At 44.4% G+C, this 27,927-nt stretch overlaps 1 protein-coding gene across 2 annotated transcripts in view; it reads left to right on the top strand.

Moving 5' to 3' along the window:
• Positions 1-27,927, top strand: part of KIAA1671 (KIAA1671 ortholog) — a 183,304-nt gene that overhangs the window by 5,890 nt on the left and 149,487 nt on the right. The gene's annotated exons all lie outside the window — the stretch shown is intronic.

Genomic DNA, 27,927 nt, shown 5'->3' with positions numbered 1-27,927 from the left:
TCTGGACGGCTTTCTGTGCGTTTCTGCACTATATCTGTACCAAAATCCACCGTTTCTTATAGCGGTTCTTGGCGCAGATTAGATGCAGTTTTGCTGCAGATCTTGCCCTTAAATTAAAAAGGGTTCACAACTAAAACCACAAACGTCCACATGGCAGGTCAATTTCCACACAGGAAAAATCTGCAAAGTGTACATGAGATCTCATACACTTTGCTGCTACTGTATTACGCTGTGGGTTTTCCGCACGGGAATCCGGGCAAAAAACACACGTGTTTTAAGCAACGTATGCAGTTGGTCTTAGGGGGCACTCACACATGGCGGAAAAATCTGCCAGAAAATGTACAGCATAAAGACTTCCACTATGTTATCCGATGGGGTTAAAAGATGTCAATCCCTGCCCTGTGTGCCTCTGCGGAATGACACTGCGTAGTGTAAATAATGATGTATTGCGGTTTTACTGAAGCAGAATGTCTCCTTTCATATCAATAGGGGATGTGCTCCTCTCAGAAATCTGCACCAAAATCTACATCTTTGTAAAAATCTGCACATATTTTCTGGCAGATTCTTCCGCCACGTGTGATGGCTCCCTAGATACATCCCCATATATTCCTATGCAGTTTAAACTTGTCTCCTCTAAAAATCTGTGTCCTGCTGTGGAAATGATGTGTGGATTTTGTGAAGGCCAGTTTCTCCATAAAACTGTTATAGAATAGGTTCAGACTTGGTGGATTTGCTGTGCAAATGCGGCACCGCGCATCCGCAGCAAGTACAATATTTGTGGAAGGGGTTTTTCATGTGCTGCCGGTGTTCAAATTTGCAAAATGCTCATTCTGTTGCAGAAATGCCGCAGACTTTAAATGGGTTTTCCAGGAATTAAGAAAATGAAAATACTTAAATATTACTTTATTATAAATATCTTCCCAGATACCTTTCATTAGTTATAATGGCTTGTTTTGTCTGGGGAGAGATCATTAGGAGAAATAAAATGGCCGCTGTCCTATTAGTACACACAAAACCTGTCCTAATCACACAGGAGGATAAGTTACTTCAGAGCACTGAGCTAAAGAGCTGCCTCATCCTCCTCTCTGCTCTGCTTGGCAGGGATTATGAATACAGTTTAATATGATCTTCAGCTGAATCTCTGTAGGAATGGAGTTCATGAGGAGACGTGAAGTACAGAGAGGAGGTGGAGATGTGGCTAATAAGCAGCAGCACTTGTATGCAGTCTCCATTACCAGAGTCTGTCCTGTCCATATTCTCTGTACTTCATGTCTCCTCATGGACTCCATTCCTACACAGATTCAGCTGAATAACCAATTGAACTGTATTTATAATCCCTGACTAGTAGAGCAGAGGGGAGGATGAGGCAGCTCTTCCCAGAGAACCCCTTTCTTAAAGGGGTTGTGCGGTGGAGCATTATAGGGAGCAGAGTCCACATGGGATGAGTGGTGAGAGATTCCATTGTGACTAGACACTTATGTGAGCTGTAAAACGACATGTATTGTGCTGACTTGTGTTTAACGTCTTCATGGGGGCACATACAGAAGGGTTGCCCCCATATTTTAGTAGGAATCATTGCGTGTACCTCCTCACAGACCTCCACCATCTGATAAGCACCTGTATTCTTTACTGAGAATTGCTTGTCCCTGCTTTGCATTGAATCTCCAGCGTCCTACGTTCCAATCCCTCGAAAACCAGTGGTGTCTCATTGCTGCCTGTGTTTGTCCTCGCCGCTCTCAGCACCGTGCGCTTTTCTCTTCTGCCTCGGTGTTTAAGGGACATGACTGGAGAATTCATTGTTCTGTGTATTTTAGTAATGACTTTTGTTCTGATCATAATAGGCTGGATTGTCTCTGGCATTGCCTTTTATAGAATTCATACACGACTTCTAGGCACGGGGCTATTCAGCGTGGGTTTTATGCTCCAGGAATGAACGCCATGCTTCCACAATGGCAAATATGTACACAGAAGAGTTGGCAAATATGCAGCTAAAAATAAGCCGTCTAATTATCCGGCGCACGTTTTCTTTCCACTTGCAGAGTGTTATGGATGGACGCTAGTTTTCATTTTGGAGTCATATCTTTTTGTAGTGGGTCTTAATGGTTTTTAGTTATTTTCTATCTTTTTTTAAAAAAAAATTGGAGAGGAGTATAAATTCACAAGTAATAAATACAGGTTTAGGTCCCATTCACGCGACTGTATATTTCTGTCCGATTTTGCAGATCGGATGCAGACCCATTCATTTCAATGGGCCCACAAAAGATGCGGACAGCACAAATCCATCCCATGTCCCCGCAAAAAAATAACATGCCCTATTGTTGCCTATATAAGCATCAGTGATGGTCAGTTCGCAGTGTTTGCCAGCGAACACATGCGGGCTGCCATCTTGACTCACCCGTATGGCGATGCATCGGTAAGCCCTTACCTGTGCCGGGAGCCGGTCTGAAATCAAATGCGGTCACCGGGAGCAGGCAGTTCCGAGAACAGCCCGATGAAGGCAACCGGCGGCTGTTCTCGGAACTGCCTGCTCCCGGTGACCGGACGGGTAAGTCAAGATGGCAGCCCGCATGTGTTCGCTGGCAAACACTGCGAACTGACCATCACTGATAAGCATTTCTATCATGGAGGAGGATGTTCCATTCCGCAAAATACGAAAGGCATGCGTCCGGTATCTGTGTTATGCTGATCTGCAATTTGCAGTCTGCAGAAACGGAAACGGTCGTGCAAATGAGCCCGTTATTGAATTTTGTGAATGCAAATACTTGGACCGTGTTGCATCCGCAGAATTCTGAGATCAGGACGTGCCTCTTTTCTCATCATGGTTTTTCAACCTTTTTATCAATTTTCTGTGTAATGGATCAGACAAAATGGCGTTCGTGTTCTGTGCATGGTTTACACAGACCCATAGACTTCTGTGTGCAAAATTGGTCTGCAAAACGGACCAGAGTACTGTCTCGATTAGTAGTCTCTAACCTGTGGCTCTCCAGATGGTGAAGGACTACAGCTCCCAGCCTGCAGCTGTGTTGACTTGACAGAGGTTAAAGTTTCACCACAGATGAAAAGCCATAGGTTGGAGACCACTGATCTAAAGGTGTAAGGGCTCATGCACACAACAGTTGTTGCAGATCTGCAAACATGGATACTGGCCGCGTGCGTTCTGCATTTTGCGGAACGGAATGGCCGGGCCCAAAAAAATTAACGAAACGGACACAGACCAAAAATACGTTTGTGTGCATGAGCCCTAACTATGAGAAGATAGAGAAAAGAAAGGTTGTCACCCCCGTTTTGAGCGGACTCTTATGTACAGGGTGGGCCATTTTTATGGATACACCTTAATAAAATGGGAATGGTTGATGATATTAACTTCCTGTTTGTGGCACATTAGTATATGTGAGGGGGGAAACTTTTCAATATGGGTGGTGACCATGGTGGCCATTTTGAAGTCGGCCATTTTGAATCCAACTTTAGTTTTTTCAATAGGAAGAGGGTCATGTGACACATCAGACTTATTGGGAATTTCACAAGAAAAACAATGGTGTGCTTGGTTTTAACGTAACTTTATTCTTTCATGAGTTATTTACAAGTTTCTGACCACTTAAAAAATGTGTTCAATGTGCTGCCCATTGTGTTGGATTGTCAATGCAACCCTCTTCTCCCACTCTTCACACACGGATAGCAACACCGCAGGAGAAATGCTAGCACAGGCTTCCAGTATCAGTAGTTTCAGGTGCTGCACATCTCGTATCATCTGAAGGCAATCGTCTATGCTGTGAAGATACGAGATGTGCAGCACCTGAAACTACGGATACTGGAAGCCTGTGCTAGCATTTCTCCTGCGGTGTTGCTATCAGTGTGTGAAGAGTGGGAGAAGAGGGTTGCATTGACAATCCAACACAATGGGCAGCACATTGAACACATTTTATAAGTGGTCAGAAACTTGTAAATAACTCATGAAAGAATAAAGTTACGTTAAAACCAAGCACGCCATTGTTTTTCGTGTGAAATTCCCAATAAGTTTGTGTCACATGACCCTCTTCCTATTGAAAAAACAAAAGTTAGATTCAAAATGGCCGACTTCAAAATGGCTGCCATGGTCACCACCCATCTTGAAAAGTTTCCCCCCCTCACATATACTAATGTGCCACAAACAGGAAGTTAATATCACCAACCATTCCCATTTTATTAAGGTGTATCCATATAAATGGCCCACCCTGTATACAGTAAGTGATGGAAACTAAATGTTTATTTCTTCAGCAATCACATTTTTTTATTTTACAAAAGCGTAAAGGGGTATACCGGTTTCCTGAAATTGATGATCTATCCTCAGGATAGGTCATCCGTTTCAGATCAGTGGGGGTCCGATTCTTGACACCCCGTTGATCAGCTGTTTTGAAGGGTATGCGAGCCCAGCACCTGCATGACGTCCATATGGTAGCAGTGGTACAGTGTAATTACACTATAGAGCCACTACAGTGTAGACGGTGTGCAGGTAAACATTGCGGAGGATGCAGCACTGCACGAGTTACGTGGCCTTTATTGCCATAAAAAATGCAGACAATTTCAATATTCAAACAAACACTCGTCACATCTGCCTGTATTTTAGCAATAAAGCAATAAAGTGAAGATTGTTTTGCATGAAATTCAGAGCTGTTTATATAGTGTGTGTCTATATATAATGTTTTGCCGCGGAATCTGCCACCATCTTGGCAGCAGTATATCTGCCTTCTGCCTACCCTTAGTAAAAATTCTGGGCAGAAGTTTTGATGATTTTCAAGTCTCATTTTTTGCAGACATGTCTGTGACTGTCTCATAAATGGGACCTGCAGAAACAAATCAAATTTCTGCAAATCTGCCGCATGTGAATATACCCACAACTAGCAGTACATGGATGGATTTGGAAATGTAGTCCTTCCCACCAGCCAAAGCAGCATCTGCTAAACTGGAATAAATAGAGCAAAATCAGTAGACATTTCAGAGACCTTTTTTCATCAAGACAGTGTAGAATGAAAACTGAAGCCGTTAAAGGGGTTGTCCGCTTTTTACTATTGATGACCTATCCTTAGGATAGGTCAGCAATATCAGATCAGTGGGGGTCCGACTCCAGGCACCCCCCCTGATCAGCTGTTGCTGATACGAGCTCTGCCTTCTCTGCTCGGTTTACCCGCTCGCCGCAGAAATTGCAGTGATAAGCAGTGTAATTACAAGAATGGTATCTCCATTCACTTCTATGGGACGGCTCCTTCCTATGCACTTGAAGAGACAGAGCCGTCCCATAGAAGTGAATGGGGACGCCATACTTGTAATTACACTGCTCACCACTTTGCTGCGGGGAGCGGGTGAACAGAGCAGAGAAAGCAGCTCTCATATGTGCGCTGCCTTCTCTTCAAACAGCTGATCAACGGGAGTGCCGGGAGTCGGACCCCCACTGATCTGATATTGATGACCTGTCCTGGGGACAGGTCATCAATAGTAAAAATTGGACAACCCCCTTAATGGGTAATGGATTTGCTGTGGAAAATTTCTGCAGCAATCACACAGAAAGCTGCAGGGAAAATGTGCATTTTGCTGCAGATTTTCCCTTGTGTGGATAATCATGTAAAATAAAAAAGGCAGTATGCTCACCGGCCAGTCCCATGGTGATGTGACGTGGAATCCCATGGTTCACTGTTGGTCTCTATTTCCCGGCCTCTAGTGAGAGCGTGTCTACCCATGTGACCGAAACAACACTTGATCACTGGAGGGTCGGCCGGGGATCATCAACACGAGAGCATCCAGGGATTGGGGATTTTGTTTTCTTTTAATTTGAAGCGACTGACCACCCCTGCGGATTTTTCTGCGGATCAACATGTAATCAACAGCAAAAACGCTAGGATTTGATAGTGGTTTCTTCTTCCCCATTGAATTCCTTAGGAAAATCTAGTATAGATCACTACCCTGACCACATCAGAAATTGACTTTCTGCGGAAAAATTCACACAGTATTACGGTTTCTGTGTGGGAAATTTCCACTGCATGTGGATGAGATATGCTGAGTTCTTCCACAGGCTGGTAATGTAATCTACTGTGGTTTTTTTAATGCATGGAAATAGAGCGATGTTTTGGTTGCAGAAAACAGACAAATGTCAAATGCACGCGGAGCCTGTGGGGCCGTGCACGCAGAGACTGTGGGGCCATGCATAGTCCCCTAGTATGGAGCTGCACAGCTTCCATGTGTCCATACAAACTCTCTGGATATTCCTCTCTGGAAACAACCTGCCTGTCTATTACCTTCTTAATTGATTCATTGACATGTGTAACGTGGACATCCAGTACAATAATGGAAGTACTGGCTGAAGGATTTTAGGGAATATGTCTTTACCAATATAAAAAGTAGGGAAAGTTGAAAATAATTTCTTGGAGGGGAGCCTATGGCTTATGTGATATTCTGCTACTGCTCATCCATTACTGGGCCTGGAAGGCTTGTCCTCAGTAGTGATTTCTCCTTTCCATCTGTTGTGTCTTATTTGTGCCAGAAGAGGCCTGGGAGTCGGGTGTGTCAGGCCCATGGGTATACTTCCCAGGATCATACACTGGCCATCTGGTCTTCACTAATCATTTCTCTTCCAGGCCTTATTTCCAGTGATATTCTGTATACCCAGGGGAATTATTGTATGTAACGCAGGAAGGAGTTGGCTTTAGGGCGTAAGTTAAAGCTGATAGCGTATGGTGCACTTGGGTTTCATCATCTTACTAACATGATCATACGACGATCAGAGTGCCAAGAATGGAGTTATTTGGCTGGTGTCTTGTGGTGGAGTTGTTCACAGACAGTGGGGAGGGGGAGGTGTATTTTTTTTTTATACTTAATGGCCACATTTAAAGGGATCCTGTAACTTTTTGTATAAATGTGACACATAGTAACTTTGATTTGTAATACATTTAACAGGACGGTCTGCCTCCAGAGAGGTGAACATATTGATGTCATACAAATACATTGTTTTACAGACTTTCGAGTGGTAGACTTCGAGGGGTACCACCCCTAAAGTGCAACAAACCAGTATTTCAATATAGACTTTAAATGGGGTTTTCTGTGATTTTTAAATTTGATAGTCGGAGCTGGTTACTGCAGCGCTGCTGCCATTGAAGCCGTCTATGGACTGTGTAGTTCCGCCGCCAGAGCTACTCTGAAACAGCTGATCGGCGGGGGGTGAGGAATGTCCTATACTGATGGCCTATCCTGATCATAGGCTATCAATATTCAAATCACAGAAAACACCTTTAGGGCTCATGCACATGAGCGTGTGCCCCGTGCCAGTGCTGTGGATTGCTAATGCACAAGTACCAGCCGAGTGCACACTGTTTGCAGATGGGGACCTGTTCACTTGAATGGGCCTGCGATCCGCACTGCAAAAAAATAGAACATGTTAAATTTTTTTGCGGTGTGCAGGCACGGACTGAAATCCCATGGAAGTGCTTCATAGTGCTTCTGTGAGCTTCCGATCCATGGCTCCGCTCCATATCTTGAGGATTGCAGACCGGTGCACACGGCTGGTTTGCAGTCCAGAAAATGGGTTTTCCCGGCATTTTAATACTGATGACCTGTGCTCAGGATAGGACATCCAATATCTGATCGGTGGGGGTCCAACACCTGGGGCGCCCTCTGATCAGCTGTTTTAAAAAGGCATCAGTGCTCCTGTGGGTGCTGCTGCCTTCTTGCAGCTTACCAAGCACAGCGCCATACATAGTATAGTGGCTGTGCTTGGTATTGCACTCCGCCCCATTCAATTAAAACAAAGAGCTGAGCGGCGGGGGTCTGGGGTGTCGGACTTCCATTGATCATATACTGATGACCTATCCTGAGGATAGATTTTCAAGTAGTAGTTGACTACAGCATTTTCGTCCAAAGGTTCTTTATTAATAGTTAATCCATGAAAACAAGTACAAAAGGTGCACAAACAGCAGCAACGTTTCGACTAACACCGTAGTCTTTGTCGGTGTTAGTCGAAACGTTGCTGCTGATGGTGCACCTTTTTGGACATGTTTTCATGGATTAACTATTAATAAAGAACCTTTGGACGAAAATGCTGCCGTCAACTACTACTTGAATATCGATGGATTGCTGTGGATCCGGCGTCATGGATGGGCTGTTGCATGTCTAGAGGAGTCTGGAAGGTACAGGAGTGCTGCTCTACACGATATTTGTTTGGCTATCCTGAGGATAGGTCATCAGTATAAAAATGTCAAAAAACCCCTTTAATGTATTAAAATCACATTTAAAAACGCAAATAAAAAAAAAATTCCAGATGCTGTGCGTGACTTGAGCTTAACACAGGACAGAGGAATAGATCATGGGAATGAAGCCTTCATCAATAATGCAATATTGATCAACAAATATGAAAACTGCTTTCTACCTCTTGGATAGGTGTCTACTCCCCCTCTCTGGGCCATGTACTCATGTATCCATTATTTCTATGGATGGTATCTTGACTGTTCTGCTGAGCTTTGGAGAACCATATTGATATAAGGTGATGTCATGGCTGTCAGATGTGCTAAAAAATACAAATGTTAATGTTTGCCTGGTCAGTCTTACTTAGAGCCACAGGATTGTAGATCTGCGTGTTATTGTTGTGTGTAGTATAGATTGATTTTAATAAGGGGTTGCCCAGGATAACTAAAAATCTCAGACATGGCGCTGAATGCTATAAAATAAAAAGTGATGCTATACTTTGTACTATGGTGTCCATAGACTGCCATAGGCTCATACTGTACCTCTCTGTGCCTCTAGCAGACGCTGGGAAAAAGTCATTAGTCAACATTTAAAGGGGTTGTCTCATCTCAGACAATGGGATGCGTCCTATGGGGCCGCCGAAAATAGGTGGCTCGGCTATTTCCGTCGGGCCCATAGAAGTGAATGGGAGTAGTGGCCGTTTATGCGTGGTACACTCCCATTCATTTCTATGGGGAGTTTTCTTGGTGGTGGCCGGACTGGAGTTGCCACCATTGTCTGCGATGAGAGTACCCCTTTAATGTCATGCCCCTTCACATGGTGGGGCAGAGTTACTAATGAAAATGTGCCACAATTCTAGCTCTAATTGAACCAGAATTCTCCTACACACATCTTGCACCACATTTACTAAATTCATTAGTGGGAAAGGAGAGTGGCCTACGATGCAACACTTCACCATAACTGTGCCATCATTTTAGCAAAGAAAGACAACCAATAGGTGGCGTAACATTGCACTAAATGTATCATCCAGCATAAGCCACTGGTTTGTAATGTCTAATGTTAGGCGGGGTAGATAAATCTACCTCCGTGTGTGTATTTAACCATACTGCATGTTTGGCAGCACGGTGGCTCAGTGGTTAGCACCGGGGTCCTAGATTCAAGCCAACTAAGGACAACATCTGCATGGAGTTTATATGTTCTCCCCGTGTTTCCTCGGGTACTCCGGTTTCCTCCCACGCTCCAAACTGGTAGGGACCTTAGATTGAGAGCCCCATTGGGGACAGTGTGATGCTAATGTTTGTGAAGCGCTGTGGAATACGCTATATAAGTGCGTATAATGATAATAATGTGGGGGCTCATGAGCTCAGTTGCTGAATACTAGGCTTAGCAAGTTTGTAGTAACAGTTTGCACCCTTAGTACTTGCTGTAGGCAATGCTCCCGGCTCCTCTCTGCGCTATATTCTTTGAGGTGTATTCAGCAGGACACTAATCTGAGGTAGGTGATGGGTTTGGTCTGTGTGCCCGGAGCACCGCTCAGCAGCCACAGAATTGGCGTGTTTTAGCTCTACAGTATTTGATCTTGAGCAGATCAGTTGCAGCATTGTTCTGACCTTGTTCTGCCTCTCTGGCGTTGAGCACACACCCTCTCCTGAAGTGCGTGGTATTCAGCTTTAGGTATAATTGCTTCATCCAGTGATGCCATTGGTAGCTAAGGAGCTTGCAAAACACCTTTTTTGTTGTCATTTCTTGCTAATCTGACCAGATGAAGCGGGTCCTTTTTATTCACTCTACAGCACATGGGTGTGAGTGGCTGTAATGTCCCCAGGGCCGTCACACAGGATGAGGGAAGAGTAGCCCTGCAGGGAGAGCACTCCGTGGACCTGATCGGTTTGTCTTATTTTATGGTAAAGCTGGCCATACACTTGAAGCACAGTGATCACTGTGGCCGATCAGTCGTCCTACGCAAATGATCCCACCAGACGAAACTGGCCGACCAGAGAGTCTGTTTTTAACAAAACTGGCTCCCTGGTGCTTGAGCACAGTGGCAAAAGATTGTGTGAATGCGGTTGATCATGCCGTAAGTATGCAGCGGTCATTGCCATCGGCCATTGTGAGTAGTTTTGAGCGAACTTGTGTTTTAAGTTCGGCGTCTAAAGTTCGGGTTATCGAAGAATCGCGTTATGGATTCCGCTAACACGGACCAAGTTATGGTCCGTGGTAGCGGAATCCATAACATGATTCTTTGATAACCCGAACCCGAACTTTAGACGCCGAACTTAAAACACAAGTTGTCGACCTCTATGGTGACCGGGACCTTGAGAGCTCACGTAGGCTAGTGCTTTTTTTATTATAGTGTGCAAGCACGGCCACCGCGGCTGGATTGCAGGGTGGTTGTAACCATGGAAACGAGCAGTGTACAAGGTGATAGAAAAATGAAAAAATTTATATGAATAATCACAATATATTAGTAAGTGGCTTGCATTAACTTTCTCTACATAATAAATGCTACCCCTTTAAGATTCCTGTTATTATATTTTTTAGTCAGGATGTTGGACCACTACAACCTATATCTTTTAAGGCTCAATATTTTATTTGAAATTAATGCTTCATTTACGCTGCCCGACCTGGCAGGCAAATATTGCGAAGGAATGGTTCATTCCCAATGATTGCCTGCTCGTCAGTGGAAGTAAAGAGTTGCTTTTACACGCAGCGATTGCCTCCACTGTATGGGGATAAGTGATGGCTTCTGCCATCATCCGTCCCCATACAGATTGATTGTTTCTGGCCAGCAGATCACTGTTCACACAGCACAATCTGCTCCCCGTAAACGAAGATTAAGGTGTCCGCATGATCCTTACACCTGATGGAGCATTGGGAGCACATTTACACAGGCACATTATCGGTAATGAGTGTTTGTAGTAATATATGTTCCCGGCTCGGGAATTGTGCAGTAAATCCGCCTTTAGGAGTTGCCATTCTGTGTCGCTTGCTCCTCCTGTGCTTGCCACCATACTTGTCGCTTGCTATCATTTATTAGGACAGTTGCAACCAGCTGCACTCAGCATTTTACGGAGTGTCCAGTTTCCTCTCCAGATTTATTTTCAGTGCCCCTTATAATAAAACGACGTTCCTTGATTGTCTGCTTCTCACAGGCATGAAAGGAGTTATGGTCGATTCCATCTTCTTTAAATTGCCGGCATCTCCTTCTGCATGATGTGGTCGTCTCATTGCTGTTTCTTGCTATCTTAGCTTTTCTTTAGGTTGGCGTGACATTGATATTTTTGTGGTCAGAATGCATACTATTATGGACGCAGTTACGAGCCCAGGCCAAACACTGTCGTGTACATGAACCCTTAAAGTGATATTCTGGTTACAGAAGGTTATCCCCCATCAACAGGATAGGGAATAACTATTAGATCAGTGAAGGTCCTACCACTGGGAACCCCACCGATCACAAAAACGGTGGCCCTGTACCCTGTGGAAATGGGCGGACAGGTTGGTTGGAAATGCGCGCCGCCGCTCTATTAGTTCCTGTTGGAGTTTTGGGGATAGCTGGGCACAGCGCTCAGCTATCTCTGGAACCCCCATAGAAATGAATGGAATAGCGGCGCACATTTCTGACAAACACTCTATGTTTTCCAAACCCATACCATGAGCCAATTTCCACTGCAGATATTTCCCTCAGTGTGTGGATGGTATTTTGTAAAAAGTCGTTCCCTTTTTTGTTACCGTAATATTTTGAGATCCGAAAAGTAACTGCCACCTTGGCCGAATGTGAGTCTCTCTAGTTCTTTAGCAGGTTACTATATATCCTATACTTTAATTAATAAAGGACATGAGCAGACAATAGTGCTCCATAAAAGTTGACGAATTCCGTTAAAATGGCCTGTGGGTTCAGATGCCCTCTTGGATTCCATTGCCAATTCTGTTCCATCTGTTATTTATCCTATACAAATAGCACAGTAGTGAAAATGGTGGCTCTGTCCTGGGAGGCAGCATAGGAACAACATGAACCAATCAGCAGATGCTCACAAAAGCAAAGACATACATTACACTGTTTGCCGTGACAGGCTGGCTCATTAGTATGCTGAGGATCAGTGCTCGTCCAAGGTCTGGAGGTAAGCTCTTGCTGTACTGAAACCATAGACTTAGCATTTGTTTCATGTCCCTCTTCACGCCTAATGATTCACATCTACACACCACTATGAAGTCAGCTTTGCACCATTTATCTTACATGCCTGGATACATTTCCTAAAGTGTGCTTGGGTTGAAATAGGCCTTCAACAAGTGCAGGTGCAAGCGGTGCAAACCTGTCTCCCCGGGGAAGGAACCTTGTATGGTTGTGTAGGGCTTTTAAGGAAGCTCCTTGGTATTTCATCTGCCTTATTTCTTGTGCACGTGGCTTAAACCTGCAAATCCTTTGGGAGAACTTTACTACCTACCTGGAGATAGACGATTAGGAGTAAAGTGTTTTCACCTTGACACTTTTGGAGTGGACTAATGGAATAATATTCTAATGGCTTCCAGTAGAAGAAGTCATGGGTGACTGTGGCTCAGTGTTCATGTCCCACTTCTTGGATTGTTGTGTTGAGTCTCAGGATTGAATTAATTGAATTCCGTCTCATAAATGCTAGTTTGACCTTCAGCTACATTGCGAGTGCTGCTTATTTCCCTCAGTGGTCACGGGGCTTTATGACGTGGGCATATTTATCGTATATTGTGCAATGAAATTGTCAAAATATGATTTCTTCCAGTTATTGGAAGGCAGGATTGATGACTCTAATTATAGACCTGTATGTATAAGCAAATAATGCGGACTTGTGACGTCCACCTCATTTTACTAACCTGTTTTCTGTTTGCATTGTCTGTATGTTGTAAGTCGGCACATCTGTTGATGTACCTTCCCCAAATACCAATGTATGGGCGCACTGCTGTAAACTGGAGTCACGTACGCCTGAAGGTTCACACCCTGCGAGTAACCTTTCTCCACATGGAGCTTGCTTGCTGCTCATGTCAGACTCATTAAGTAAAAAGAAATTTTGATATATGAATTCCAAGCTCATGAATCATTGCGAGTCCGCCCAGTTGAAAGCATGAAGTCTATGTTTTGTGGCTAATGCGCCCTATCAGTGTCTTAGGTATAGACATAGAAAAAGTTGGTAGATGAAACATTTTAGCACTTTTTTGTTCTCACAATGTGCTGATGTTAAATTCCATCTCTCTCCAAAGGTTGCCATGCTCTGCATATTTCTTATGTCCGTATATTCCAGGCCTGAGTGGATTTCTATCTGTAGGAGATTACTAGCAAGCTGCCATTAAGGAGCCTCAATAATTTCCATAGTAAACATATACCTTATTACTTTTGCTATCCCTCCAAAGTTTACCTTGTCCATACTGTGTTCTCAGCTGGATACTGTAGCTCCAGCAGTCTGTGCCTGCCAATACCACCCTTCTTCCGACAGACATGGCCACTTGAATGCTCACCTGCCCTCCTGCTTGGAACCATGCTTCTCTCTGCTCCTTTACAGACTTGCTCCTTGCCTGCATTTACTCTCTCTGCCCATAGGGCACACGTGTGCTCGCTTCAACTTTTAAAGGCCAGAACACATGCACCTTAATAGTCTCCATCCTAGGGTTGTCCACCTAAAGGTATTTAAGGTACCTTCCCTTCTAGGAAGGTGCCTGAACAATAGTTTACCTAGCATGCTAGAGCCTGGAAAGGTGTGCTGTATACTGTCTGACTACTTGTGCTTGACTCTTGCCTGACTACGGGATTTGAGCCTCTGCTGCCTGACTTGACTTCTGCCTGACTCTTGGATTTAAATTTGTATGGCCAACCCCGATGATTGTCTTGTTACCGGATTGTACATGCTCTGCCTGCTGTACCCTCGGCTTGAACATGACCGTAGTTTTAGGCAACCACTAAATAAGTGAACACATTGCACTTCAACAAAGAAATTTCAGCAAGGAATCTGGTGAATTAAACTTAATAAACAGCACCCTTGGAAAATGATAACGTACTTCTAGGATCTCATATGACGATCAGAATCCCAGGAGAGCAGGTGTGGTGCTCTGATCTTTCTTTGGCTGTACTCTGTGTTTGTAGTATCTCCTTCTTTCAAATTATAGTCACTCGCACACAGTCTATTGTGTGAAAGGATAAGGAGAGGAGCCCTGGTCATTGGCTCAACTCAAGCACAAGTTAATACAGCAAAGCGGTCTACTTGTCAAGATATCACTCACAAAGTAGATAGCAGGAATCCACCACTTCCGACATGTTTCACAAGAATAATGTCCTTCTTCTTTTCCCTGAAGGGGTTGTGGTTTGTCTCACCCCAACCAATCAGATATTGATGGTGTATCTGAGGATAGGCCATCAATAAAAAAAAGTGCTGGACAACCCCTTTAAAGCAATGTTCTTTTCACACATCACAGTTGTGGTGTGATTGAGAACTGTATCGAAAACAATGGAGTTTACTGTGAATTGACAGTTTCCACGGTAAAAAAACACAATACCAAAAACTATATAGTAAAACTGTGCGGTTGAACCATGTTTCAGCAAAATGTGAGTATCCCTAAGGGCTCATGCAAACGACAGTATTTTACGTTCAGTATACTGGCCGTTTTTTGAGTTCAGTATGCGGTACATATACTGAACCATTCATTTCAATGGTTCAGCAAAAAAAACTGAAGTGTCTCCGTGTGCATTCCGTTTCAGTATTTCCGTACCGTGAAAAGATAGAACATGTCCTATTCTTGTCCGCAAATCACGGTGCTTGGCTCCATTCAAGTCAATGGGTCCGCAAAAAAAACGGAACACATACGGAAATGCATCCGTATGTCTTCCGTATCCGTTCCGTTTTTGCGGAACCATCTATTGAAAATGTTATGCCCAGACCAATTTTTTCTATGTAATTACTGTATACTGTATATGGCATACGGAAAAACGGAAACAAAAAACGGAACAATGGATCTGTAAAAAACGGACCGCAAAACACTGATAAAGTCATATGGTCGTGTGCATGAGCCCTAAGGCTTTATTATTCACATGTCCATGTTAAAATCTGTGATAAGATGGTCAGGGATTCATGTGTAAATATTTCCATAAAGAATGCGTGTTGGGTCCGTGTGTCATCAGTGTTCCACTGAAACTGCACTGCTGAAAATTTAATTTTCAGAGCATCTCCAATAAACGGTCCGTGAAACTCAGGTGATGCCTGTGTTGGTTCCGTGTTCTTCACGGCCCCATAGACTATAATGGGCATGATGGATCCATAAACATCGACAAAACAGAGCATGCTTCCGTGCAAGAACCACTGATGTGTGAATACACCCATTTAATGAGTGGGTAAGTGTGCTGCCTTTGGAGAACACGGACAGCCCACATCCGTGAATCACCAGTGTATCACTGTACAGCAGCAGCATGAAGCAACCAATAACGCCGTGCGCTCCTGCTGTCAGAAGGAATCCCGGCCGGGTTACCATGGACCGCTCTCGGCCGCGGAATACGGCCGTGTGCATGAGGCCTAGGAGCGGAATTATTTCCACCCTTTTCCAAGTGATGGAGTATGAGTGAGAACTCCTATGACAATATATGGCTGCTTTTAAACATATACAGGGGGTTTTAAATTTCAGTTTCTGGATCTGAAAAGTCACAAAACCGGGCTTTTCAAACGAATTGTACTTACTTGCTCAAAAACTGGACTTTTTGTGATACTACACCACTCGCTTCATTTTTTTAAATGGGCATGGTTAGCTATCATAATTTAAGAAATTAAAAAGTCACGCAGTTGTCACGAGTTCACTCCGGCAAGCAGAGTGGCATGAAAGCTGCTGTAACATCTCTAGATATGTTTAAAGATGCACCAAATGTATAAAACATGCTTTTTTTGGTGCAAATAATGGCCATATAGGGGAGATTTATCAAACTGGTGAAAAGGAAAACTGGTTTAGTTGCCCATAGCGACCAATCAGATTCCACCTCTCATTTTTCACAGCTCCTTTACAAAATGAAAGGTAGAATCTCATTGGTTGCTCTGGGCAGTTTTTCTTTACACCAGTTTGTTAGATCACCACCACAGACTCGGGCAAAACTGACTTAAAAAATTCCCTTTATGCTAAATTCCCCCCCATAGTTTGTGAGAAGAACGTCAGCTGAAGTATGGCTACTGAGTATTCGGTCTGTATTCATGAGGCGCCAGCTCTGGGAATCAGGCGTTTCATGAGCCTTCTCCTGTGTCTCGTCTCCTGGCCCAACCAGTTTTTCATTCCAGGCCTGGCTATCACTTTTCTCCCCACTTTTATTCTCAGATGCTTAGCGCTCTAATCCTCAATCCTCAGATAAAAGTTTTTCTGTGGCTGGTTTTCTGCCTGAAGTCCTGAAAACTACAAGACGCATTCATGTATATACAGCACCGCGTTCTTGTGAATCTATTTATCAAATTCATTTATATTTCATGTATGTATGTGTGTGTGTGTGTATGTATGTATGTATGTATGTATATATATATATATATATATATATATATATATATATTATTCAAACCAGCAAATGTGACTTTATGGCACTCCTCACAGAAGTGTTTGTTCCAAAATCTACGATGTGTCGCAAAGCAAAATTAAAAATGCCTACGGTATATTGCCTCAGTTGGCAGATTTTTTATTTTTTCAGCATATGGATAGGATTTCTTAAAGGGAACTTGTCACGCTGACATTGTGTCTGATCTGCCAGTTCCATGTTATAGGGCAGAAGAAGCTGAGCAGATTGATATATAGTTTTATGGTAAATGGTTCAGTATAACCTGTCATTTATACATTTGGTTTCTCTATGCTTAAGAGTCCAGTGGGCGGTCCTGTGATTGACAGCCATCTGTGCATACCAAGATATCTGTTACTAAGTAGGGCCACCCGCTGGACTCCTAAGCATAGAAAGCGTAGGGCTTCAAATTACAGGTTATACTAAATCTTTTACCACAATACTATATAGTCTGTTCCTTTTCCCCTGCTGTGTGAGGCCTCATGCACACCACTGTTTAGTTTTTTGCGGTCTGCAAACTGCGGATCCGCAAAAAACGGAAGCTGCCCGTGTGCCTTCCGCAATTTACGGAATGGGCGGCCCATTGTAGAAATGCCTATTCTTGTCTGCAAAATGGACAAGAATAGGACATGTTCTATTTTTTTTTTTACAGAGCAACGGATGCGGACAGCACATGGAGTGCTGTCCGCATCTTTTGCGGCCCCATTGAAGTGAATGGGTCCGCACCCGAGCCGCAAAAACTGCGGCTCTGATGCGGACCCGAAAAACGGTTGTGTGCATGAAGTCTAAGGCTAGTTTCACACTAGTGGTTGGGAGATCCAGCAGGCTGTTCTGGCAAAGAGCAGCCTGCTTGATCTTTCTGGATTCGGTGTTGTTGGAAGCTACATGAATGCCATCCGGCCTCATTAACTATAACGTGGACAGGCGGAGATCCGGCCACAACCTGGCAAATATACGTATTTGCCCAGATGATTCTCGGCATATTTGCTGGGTTGCGGCTGGATCTCCGCCTGTCTTCATTATAGTTAATGGGGTCGGATGGCATTCATGTAGCTTCCAGCAATACCGAATCCAGAACTATCTGCCAGAACAGCCTGCCGGATCTCCGGAACGCTATTGTGAAACTAGCCTAAAGCCTGTATTATACAGGCAGATTTTCTGGCAGATGATCGCTAATGAGCGTTTGTAGTAAAGCTAGTTATCAATGAACTGGCAGCGTAATACGGCCGCTGATTACTCGAGGAACGAGCAAGCTCCTTTATCGGGCATTCCAATTTTTTTTATAGATTTAAAAATGATTGTTTGCAAGCGACAGATCGTGGTGTCTAATCGCGATCTGCTGCCGGCAAACAATGATTCTGTATGAGGAAGATCGATGGCATAACGATAGCTCCTCCATATACTAAGGAGGAGGTCGCTGCATGTAATAGCATGACAGCAGAGCCTTGTGACGCACAGCACTCCTTTTTCACCTGTAAAGAGGAAGGGAGTTCTGCTTACACATTGACCAATCACACATGGTCGTGTGCACTAGGAAATCACAGGCAGCCATTCTCTGCTTTTCATGAACGCAAGCGCTCGTCCGTGTAAGTACTCCCACGGCTTGTGACGGAGAGAATAACTGTGCATGCTCGACCATGCTGCACAGTAAACTACAGGTCGTAACCATGGAAACCTTTTGAATAAGCAAAAGGCTGGCTGCCCAAAAAAAGGGACTTTTATTACAGATAAATGCAGCAAAACTGGTATTGGTACTGGCATTGTATTAGGGAGTAGGGATCAGCGAACTTGTGTTTCCAAGTTTGGTGTACAAGGTTCGGTCCGTGGTAGCGGAATACTTAACAGAATTCTTAGATAATCTGAACCTTGTACGCCGAACTTGAAAACACAAGTTCGCTCAACACTATTAGTGAGTCATTTGTATGCTAAAACATTAACGTAGATGCTACTTTGTATAACCGGGATACCCCTTTAAGGTTGTGTTCACATGTCCACTGAACGTTGTCGAGTTCACCGAATCCGGTATTGCTGGATTCAACAGAACTCTGCCAGATCCCTATTGCCTATAATGGGATCCGGTGGTGATCTGGCCGATTTCCGGCATTAATGCCAGGTTTACGGTGGGACAATGCAGTGGTTTTTGGTCTGGCCGACTGCCGACATTTTTGCCAGATCATGCAGCTGGAACATCTTGACGGAGCGGTGAACATGGCCTAACACAGCCAAATACTGTTTTGACTATGACTATGGGCCCTTCTATTGGACTGTTCCTTCAAATGCTCATTCCCAATAATTCCCCCTTATAAATGTGCTGCCGCTCATCCGTTCATTGTTTGGTGATCTGTCATTAGCGTGGCACCTATAAATTGTCATGGCTCTGTGATAACAGATGTTTGCTCTGTATGGAGAAGGAGGATCATAGTGAACAGTTTGTTCCTGACTGTTTGCCATATAAATGGGCACTAATGGGTTAGCTAGGCAGTGGATGATCTGTGCCTCCCTGCAGTGGCGGCTCTCACCCCCTGCCATCCATATTGCACCTACTCTTTGTATTTGTAAACCCAGGCCTCCGGCCAGCAGATGATGTCTGAAACTTGACTCCTCCAAGTCTAAAGTGCATAATGGTTTCAGAGCATTCCCTTCTTGTGCCACATCCTGTGATTTTTCTTTTTTTTTTTTCTTCTCATTCATTCACGGCTATTTATATTTGCTTTGATTTATGTTATCTTTGTTTTATTTTATTTTTATTTATTTTTTTTGCTGCTTCACAACTTGTGACCAAACAGATGCTGAACCCTGACGTTCGTTGCTGTACTCCATTCGATCTGGAGAGATCTCTTTCACTGCTTGGATACAGGGCCTGAGAAACTGGGAAGACTTGGCTCTTGCCCCAAAGCTCGAAAGTCCACATACCAACTAATGAATCAGCTTGAATGTCAAATATGGGCAGAAATAGCATCAAATTAGCATTTTTTTTTTTTTTTGTTCCCACACTGCATATTTTAAATAGATTTCTCTCTTTCATTCTGGAAAGCTGCTGCTGATATCAGTGGTTGTAGTTTATGCTTCTTTTTTTTTCTTTTTCTTTTTTAACCCTATTTTAGTGTGTTAGAAAAACTGTGTGGGCATACCTAAAGTATGTACACAGTGTATAATAGTACACACAAAGACGTGTTACATATCTCCTGGAAGCTCCACGCGGTGGGTAGTAAAGATCACATGGGTGTGTATACCAGACCTTTTCTGTGCTTCTCAGGACGTCAGGGGGCCTGTCGGAGGGTTCCAGATTTCCCTCTCCCTTCATTATTTACAGCTATGGGTCTCTTTTACACAAGTGTACTTTATCTCTATTTTCCGCTTTAAACTTTTTTTTTTCCTCAAAAATGATATTAGATTCCAGCTGGAGGAACAAGTAAGATGGAGCTAAAATATACATATTTAAAGAGGACCTTTTACCTTTCCTGGCATGCCTGTTTTAGGCTACTTTTACACTCGCGTTTGGTGCGGATCCGTCTTGAATCTGCACAGATGGATCCGTTTAGATAATACAAATGTCTGCATCCGTTCAGAACGATCCGTTTGTGTTATCTTTAACATAGCCAAGACTGATCCGTCTTGAACACCATTGAAAGTCAATGGAGAACGGATTCGTTTTCGATTGTGTCAGTGAAAATGGATCCGTCCCCATTGACTTACATTGTGTGCCAGGACGGATCCGCTTGCCTGCGCATCGTCAGGCGGACACCAAAACGCTGCAAGCAGTGTTTTGGTGTCCGTCTCCAAAGTGGAATGGAGACAGAACGGAGGCAAACTGATGCATTCTGAGCGGATCCTTTTCCATTCAAAATGCATTAGAATGCAAACTGATACGTTTTGGACCGCCACTGAGAGCCCTGAACGGATCTCGCAAACGGAAAGCCAAAACGCCAGTGTGAAATTAGACTTAGTTACTCCTTGCATACCCTATGTAATAACATTTCTGGAGCACCTATTTTTATAATGCTGTGTTGTGCCATTCCTACTAAAATTTATGAATGAATTACCAACAGTATGCAGTGAAGGTCTAAATAGGTGTTACCAGTTGGGGGGTGTCCTTGCATACTCGGACACAGATTAGGGGATGAGTGTTTGATCAGAGGGGGTTCAAATTTTGGGGGCCCCTGCTGATCACAAGAACGTGCTCCCCACTTTATTGGAGTGGCAGACACATATGGAAGACTCAATAGTCTACAGGGATAAAGGGGTTGGAGCCAGTGGCGGCTTCAGACAACTTCCAGAATAGGATTGCAGCTTGTAATAGAGTTGGACATGAAGTGAATCTGATTTGTTGTGATGGGCAAACCTTTCTTGATGAAAAGTTAGACTAGAAAATAGGGGCTACAGTTCTGGAATGGGGCTAGGTTAAAAGTGGTTAGTAGAAAACAATAGAGGCTGTATGAACGTGGATTTACACATGCCAATTATCGTGAACGAGTGTTCCTGTAACCAACAATCTACCCGTGTAAATGAGCTGCCGATCTGCTGCCCAGAAACGATGATTGGTGTGCCTGCAGGAACGACAGGATCACCCGATGAACAAGCGAGCAGTCTAAACAGAGATCTGCTGCCCAGAAACGATGATTGGTGTGCCTGCAGGAACGACAGGATCACCCGATGAACAAGCGAGCACAGAGATCTGCTGCCCAGAAACGATGATTGGTGTGCCTGCAGGAACGACAGGATCACCCAATTAACAAGCGAGCAGTCGAATCAGAGACCTGCTGCCAAGAAACAATGATTCTGTATGGGGACGAGGGATCGCCATAGTGATCCCTCGTCCTCATACTGTGATGGAGATCGCTACATGTAAATACAACGGTCACCTTCACTGAGAGAGCAGCCGACTTTCTGGAAGGAGCGCTTCCTTCACCACAATCGGCTGCTACGGCTGCACGGTCTAAACCCGCCTTCAGTTCTAGGCATTGTAAGCTTCACACTGCGCTATTATTGAGTCCAATACCAGGAAAGTTTTAAAACTGTCATATCTTCTTTAGGCCTCTTTCACACTTGCGTTGTTGGGATCCGGCGTGCACTTCCGTTGCCGGAGGTGCCCGCCGGATCCGGAAAAACGCAAGTGTACTGAAAGCATTTGAAGACGGAACAGTCTTCCAAATGCTTTCAGTGTTACTATGGCAGCCAGGACGCTATTAAAGTCCTGGTTGCCATAGTAGTAGTGGGGAGCGGGGGAGCAGTATACTTACAGTCCGTGCGGCTCCCAGGGCGCTCCAGAATGACGTCAGAGCGCCCCATGCGCATGGATGACGTGATCCATGCGCTTGGGGTGCCCTGACGTCACTCTGGAGCGCCCGGGGAGCCGCACGGACGGTAAGTATGCTGCTCCCCCGCTCCCTGCTACACTTTACCATGGCTGCCAGGACTTTAGCGTCCCGGAAGCCATGGTAACCACTCAGAAAAAGCTAAATGTCGGCTCCGGCAATGCGCCGAAACGACGTTTAGCTTAAGGCCGGATCCGGATCAATGCCTTTCAATGGGCATTAATTCCGGATCCGGCCTTGCGGCAAGTGTTCCGGATTTTTGGCCGGAGCAAAAAGCGCAGCATGCTGCGGTATTTTCTCCGGCCAAAAAATGTTCCGTTCCGGAACTGAAGACATCCTGATGCATCCTGAACGGATTTCACTCCATTCAGAATGCATGGGGATAATCCTGATCAGGATTCTTCCGGCATAGAGCCCCGACGACGGAACTCTATGCCGGAAGACAAGAACGCAGGTGTGAAAGAGCCCTTAGTTACATTAGCTGTCTGTTCATGCATATAGATTTGTTCATAAGTGGTCCCTGCAGAGCTAGGCCAATGTGTGCTTTGTCTATGCTAATATGCAGGGCTCACTTTTTTGTCTGTTTGGTGTCCCCTTCTTAATGCTTCCGCTTCGGCAGCAGCAAATGTTCATGTGCCACTACCTGGAAGTGCAGTGACGCATGCGCAGTCACTGCTCCAGAAGCAGAGCTTTTGTGTCACTACATGGAGAAGCTGCTCAGACACCAGGTTGTCAGGTCTGGGCATGTGGGGGGCTTCTTTACCTGTGAGGGGCTGTTACCACAGGTAAAGAACTTTTGCCAATGAGACAAATCAATTTATTAGATTTGATTCATTCATCCTTAAGGGTCCGGCACACAGTCAGCCAAAAGGAGAGAGTATAATGGACAGAAACAACTTTTCCCCTTGTTTGAATCCACTTCTGGTTTTGTCTTCAAAAACTGTGTGCAGAAAGCGGACTGTGCAGCCGACCCTAAGGGTCCATTCACACGTCCGTAATTTGGGTCTGCATTCGTTCCGCAATTTGCGGACCCATTCACTTTCAATGGGGCTGGAATGGATGCAAATCCTCATTTCCTGGATCCGCATCTGCATTTTCGGGATCCGCATCCGTTGTTTCGGGATCCGTTTTTTCGGGATCCGCAATTTCGTTCCTGAAAAAAAAAGAACATGTCCTATTCTTGTCCGCAATTGCGGACTAGAAAAGGCATTTTCTATTATAGTGTCTGTGATGTGCGGATCCGCAAATTGCGGATCGCACATTGCAGGTGTCCGTGTTTTGCGGATCCGCAATTTGCGGATCCGCAAAACACTTACGGACGTGTGAATAGACCCTAAGGCTACTTTCCCACTAGCGTTTTTGCAGGATCCGGCAGGGTTCAGCAAAAACACTTCCGTTACTGATAATACAACCATCTGCATCCGTTATGAACGGATCCGGTTGTATTATCTGTAACAGATCCGTCATGAACTCCATTGAAAGTCAATGGGGGACGGATCTGTTTTGCTCCGCATTCCAGGATGGAAAGAAAACCGCAGCACGCTGTGGTTTGCTCTCCGGTATGATAACGGAATGGAATTCGTTTTGGAGCACTCTGTTCTGTTCAGTTGCGTTTTGTCCCCATGAAGCGTTTTTTTCCGGTATTGAGACCCTATGAAGGATCTCAATACTGGAAAATATTAACGCTAATGCTAATTTCCAAGCTGCTTTTTGTGTGTTTCTGCTCCATATCTGCACCAAATTACGAAATTTCTAACAGCGTTTTTTGGTTAATTGTAAAAGGATAAAATCTGCAGCTAAAACTGCAAACATAATTGACATTCTGAGGGTTTGAAAAGCTATTTCCATACTGAAAAAATCTGCAGAGAGTCCATACTCTTTGCTGGTACTGTACTACGCACGTATTCCGCAACATATGCAGCTGGACTAAGGGTGCACTTCACACGCTGTGGATTTTGATCCAGAAATTTCTGCAATTGAAAATCAGCTCCTTTCACCTCAGTGGGGATTGAAGAAATCCATGTGTTGCCACCCCATTCAAACGAATTGAACTGATTTTCACCCATGGAAACTCCTGCAACAAAATCAGCAGCGTGTGAAGGCACCCTTATGCCTCGTCCGTCAGTGTCACGTCCGTGAAAAAAAGCATCCTTGCATTGTCCGTGAAGGATCCGTCGTTGGTCCGCGTGTCCGTTTTTCCCCTCCGTGTGTCATCTGTAATTCACGGACGTGATCTGTCTTCCGTGAAAAAAGGATGCACCACAGATGCCATCTGTGTTGTGTCCGTGATTTTTACAGACCCGTAGACTTCAATGGGCGTGCTTGGTCCGCATCCCGGATCAAAGTAGTGCGCGTCTCCGTAAAAAAAATTTCCTGACCCACGTTCAATAAAAAAAATACTGAAATGTGAACAGACACATTGAAAGCAAATATGTCAATTCTCTAAAAGTACAGACAAAAGAATCCCAAATGAACAGTAACGTAGTTCATCCTAACATGTCCTGGTTCACTAGAAGGTCGCACAGCATCCGTACCGCCCCTACATGCAGCACTTGTATCCTGCCTGGGAGTGGAGGGATAGTGCTTCTCAGTGTGCAGGTGAAAAAACATTGCATTACTATCCAAACAGACCTGGTGGCGGAGTTCGTTCAGCTGAGTTTATGTCGACTTAGGAAAGTCTTTGCTTTAGGCTACATGCACACGACCGTATGTGTTTTGCGGTCTGCAAATTGCGGATCCGCAAAAAAACCTGATGACTTTCCGTATGGCATCCGTTTTTTTTTTGCTGATCCATTGTAATAATGCCTATCCTTGTCCGCAAACTAGAAAAAAATAGGACATGCACAATTTTTTTTGCGGAGCAACGGAACGGACATTCTGACGGTGTGCTGTCCGCGTTTTTTGAGGACCCATTGAAATGAATGGGTCCGCATCCTATCCGCAAAAAAACCGGAACGGACACGGAAACAAAATACAGTCGTGTGCATGAGGCCTTACACGCCTTTGTTTCCTTGTAGGCCACGCTCTTTTTTGCTATGCACTGTATAAACCAGGGCTAAGTTTAGTGACATCCAACATACCTGTTGCTCATGATGCCAGTGCCAACTCTGAGTAGTCGTGTGACCGTGCATGTGAGACGGAGTTCATTCACTTTAATTTGTTTTTCTTTGGGGCTGATATATGGTGTGAATCACTGGGCGGCAGTCAATCAAGCTTACATTTTTAGTGTAGTTTGTAGGGGTTTGTCATCTGTCAAAACCATATTCTAATGGGAAATATGCACCATCTACACACCATCTTACCAAAGCAGTTTATTCCATAGTATAAACCTGGATCCAAAAATCTTTGCAGACACCTGTTAGGGTGATTTTCTTTTTTCTAATGCCCAATTTTATTTTTGTCTATAATTTTTTAAAAATTATATTTTAACAAAAAAATCATACTGCCACATGTTACATGCTGGCCAATTGGAAATGATCAAATGCTGCTTCTTTGTAGCATCAGTTTAAAGAGGAGCTGTCACCTCTCCCGACACATCTGTTTTAGTAACAGGGCACCTTCACACGCGCCAGATAATTCCACGACTGAAAATCAGCACGCACATGGATGCAAGCTCTATTAAGGCTACTTTCACACCTGCGTTAGGTGCGGATCCGTCTGGTATCTGCACAGACGGATCCGCACCTATAATGCAAACGCTTAGATCCGTTCAGAACGGATCCGTTTGCATTACCATGAACAAAAAAAAAAAATGTGAAAATTTTTTGTTTTTTTTGTTCATGATAATGCAAACGGATCCGTTTTGACTTTACATTGAAAGTCAATGGGAGACGGATCCGTTTGAAAATTGAGCCATATAGTGTCAACTTCAAACGGATCCGTCCCCATTGACTTACATTGTAAGTCTGGACGGATCCGTTTGCCTCCGCACGACCAGGCGAACACCCGAACGCTGCAAGCTGCGTTCAGGGGTCCGCCTGCTGAGCGGAGCGGAGGACAAACGGTGCCAAACTGATGCATTCTGAGCGGATCCGCATCCACTCAGAATACATTAGGGCTGGACGGATCCGTTCGGGGCCGCTTGTGAGAGCCTTCAAACGGAACTCACAAGCGGAACCCCGAACGCTAGTGTGAAAGTAGCCTAAGGTGGATGCTTTTCAGTTGCTGAATTTTCGGCCGCGTGTGAAGGCACCCTAATAACAATTCTGGAGTATCTATTCTTATGTACCATGTTCTTTATTATTCCTGCTAGAAGTTATGAATAAATTACTAGCTGTTGGCAGTCAAGGTCCGCATGGGTGTTACCAGTTAGGGGTGTGTCCTGCACAGTGTAACATTATCCAGTCTAGGGCTGCAACGATTAATCAACTTTATCGTTAATATTCGATAACGGGATTCGTTGTCGACGAATCCAGTTATCGAATAATCGCCGATTCGTTGCTATACGGGTGGGCGGTTTACTTTAATCAGCGCATTTTTTTTTTATCTTACAATGAAGCTCCAGTAACAGGCAGAGCGGACGGCGGCGTAACGTCACTTACTCGCGTGACGCGCCTGCTCCGCCTCCTTCATTCATAAAGTGGGCGGAGCAGGTGCGTCACGTGAGTGAGTGATGTTACGCCGCCGCCCGCTCTGCCTGTTACCTGAGCTTCATTGTAAGGTAATAAAGATGCGCTGAGTAAAAGTTACTGCCAGAATAGTCTGCTGTGAGCAGCGGGGCCGGGGCTGTTATGGGGAGGGGGATCTGTGTATGGCACTGCTATGGGAGGGGGATCTGTGTATGGCACTGCTATGGGGAGGGGGATCTGTGTATGGCACTGCTATGGGGAGGGGGATCTGTGTATGGCCCTGCTATAGGGAGGGGGATCTGTGCACTGTTATTGGGAAAGGGATCTGTGCACTGTTATGGGGAGGGGGATCTGTGGATGACACCTATAGCATAAGATGCTATATAGTGTCATCTATAGATCCTCCCATATCAGTGTCATCCACAGATCCCCCCCCTCCCCATAACAGTGCCATCCACAGATCCCCCCCCATAACAATGCCATCCACAGATCCCCCCCCATAACAGCGCCATCCCCAGATCCCCCATAATAGTGTCATCCACAGATCCCCCATAACAGTGCCATCCACAATTTGTTTTAATATGGCCTTTGAACATAATTTTTCAAGTAAAATCGTATAAACCTCTTTGTTTTGTAATTTTGGTGTTTTTTCCCGATTAATCGATTAAATTATCGACAACTAATCGATTATTCAAATAATCGTTAGCTGCAGCCCTAATCCAGTCAGTGCTGCTGGTGTCAGACTGTGCAGGGACACGCCCCAACTGGTAACACCCGGGTGGACCTTTATTGCAGACTCCTAGCAATTCATTGATAACTTCCGGCAGGAATAATAAAGGAATGACACATCATAGAGTCGTAAGAACAGATGCTCCAGAATTGTTATTACATGGGGAATGCAAGTAGTTACTAAAACAGACATCAGGAGAGAAGACAAATCCTCTTTTCCTTGTCATTTCTGCTCTCTTGGTGTTTAGTGGAATGACGGGGTTCTCTGGTTTTGGCTTTTCTCAGGTGTTTTCCCAGAGACCTCTCTATGGGAAAATAAAAAATCTGAAAAATGCAAATGCACTTCAAAACACCACAGCAAAATAGTTTGTCAAAATGCATACATTTCAATGTGTTTTTTACAAGTCAAAAATACAACATAAAAAAATATTTGTGACTGCACCCTTAAAAGGCATCTGTCAGTAGATTTGTACCTATGAAACTGGCTGACCTGTTACATGTGCGCTCCTGGCAGCTGAAGGCATCTGTGTTGGTCCCATGTTCATATGTGCCCACATTGCTGAAAAAAATAAAT

This window comes from Bufo bufo, chromosome 2, assembly GCF_905171765.1.
Source record: "Bufo bufo chromosome 2, aBufBuf1.1, whole genome shotgun sequence".
In the NCBI taxonomy this organism is placed as follows: Eukaryota; Metazoa; Chordata; class Amphibia; order Anura; family Bufonidae; genus Bufo; species Bufo bufo.
This window is presented reverse-complemented; position numbering and strand designations above follow the sequence as displayed.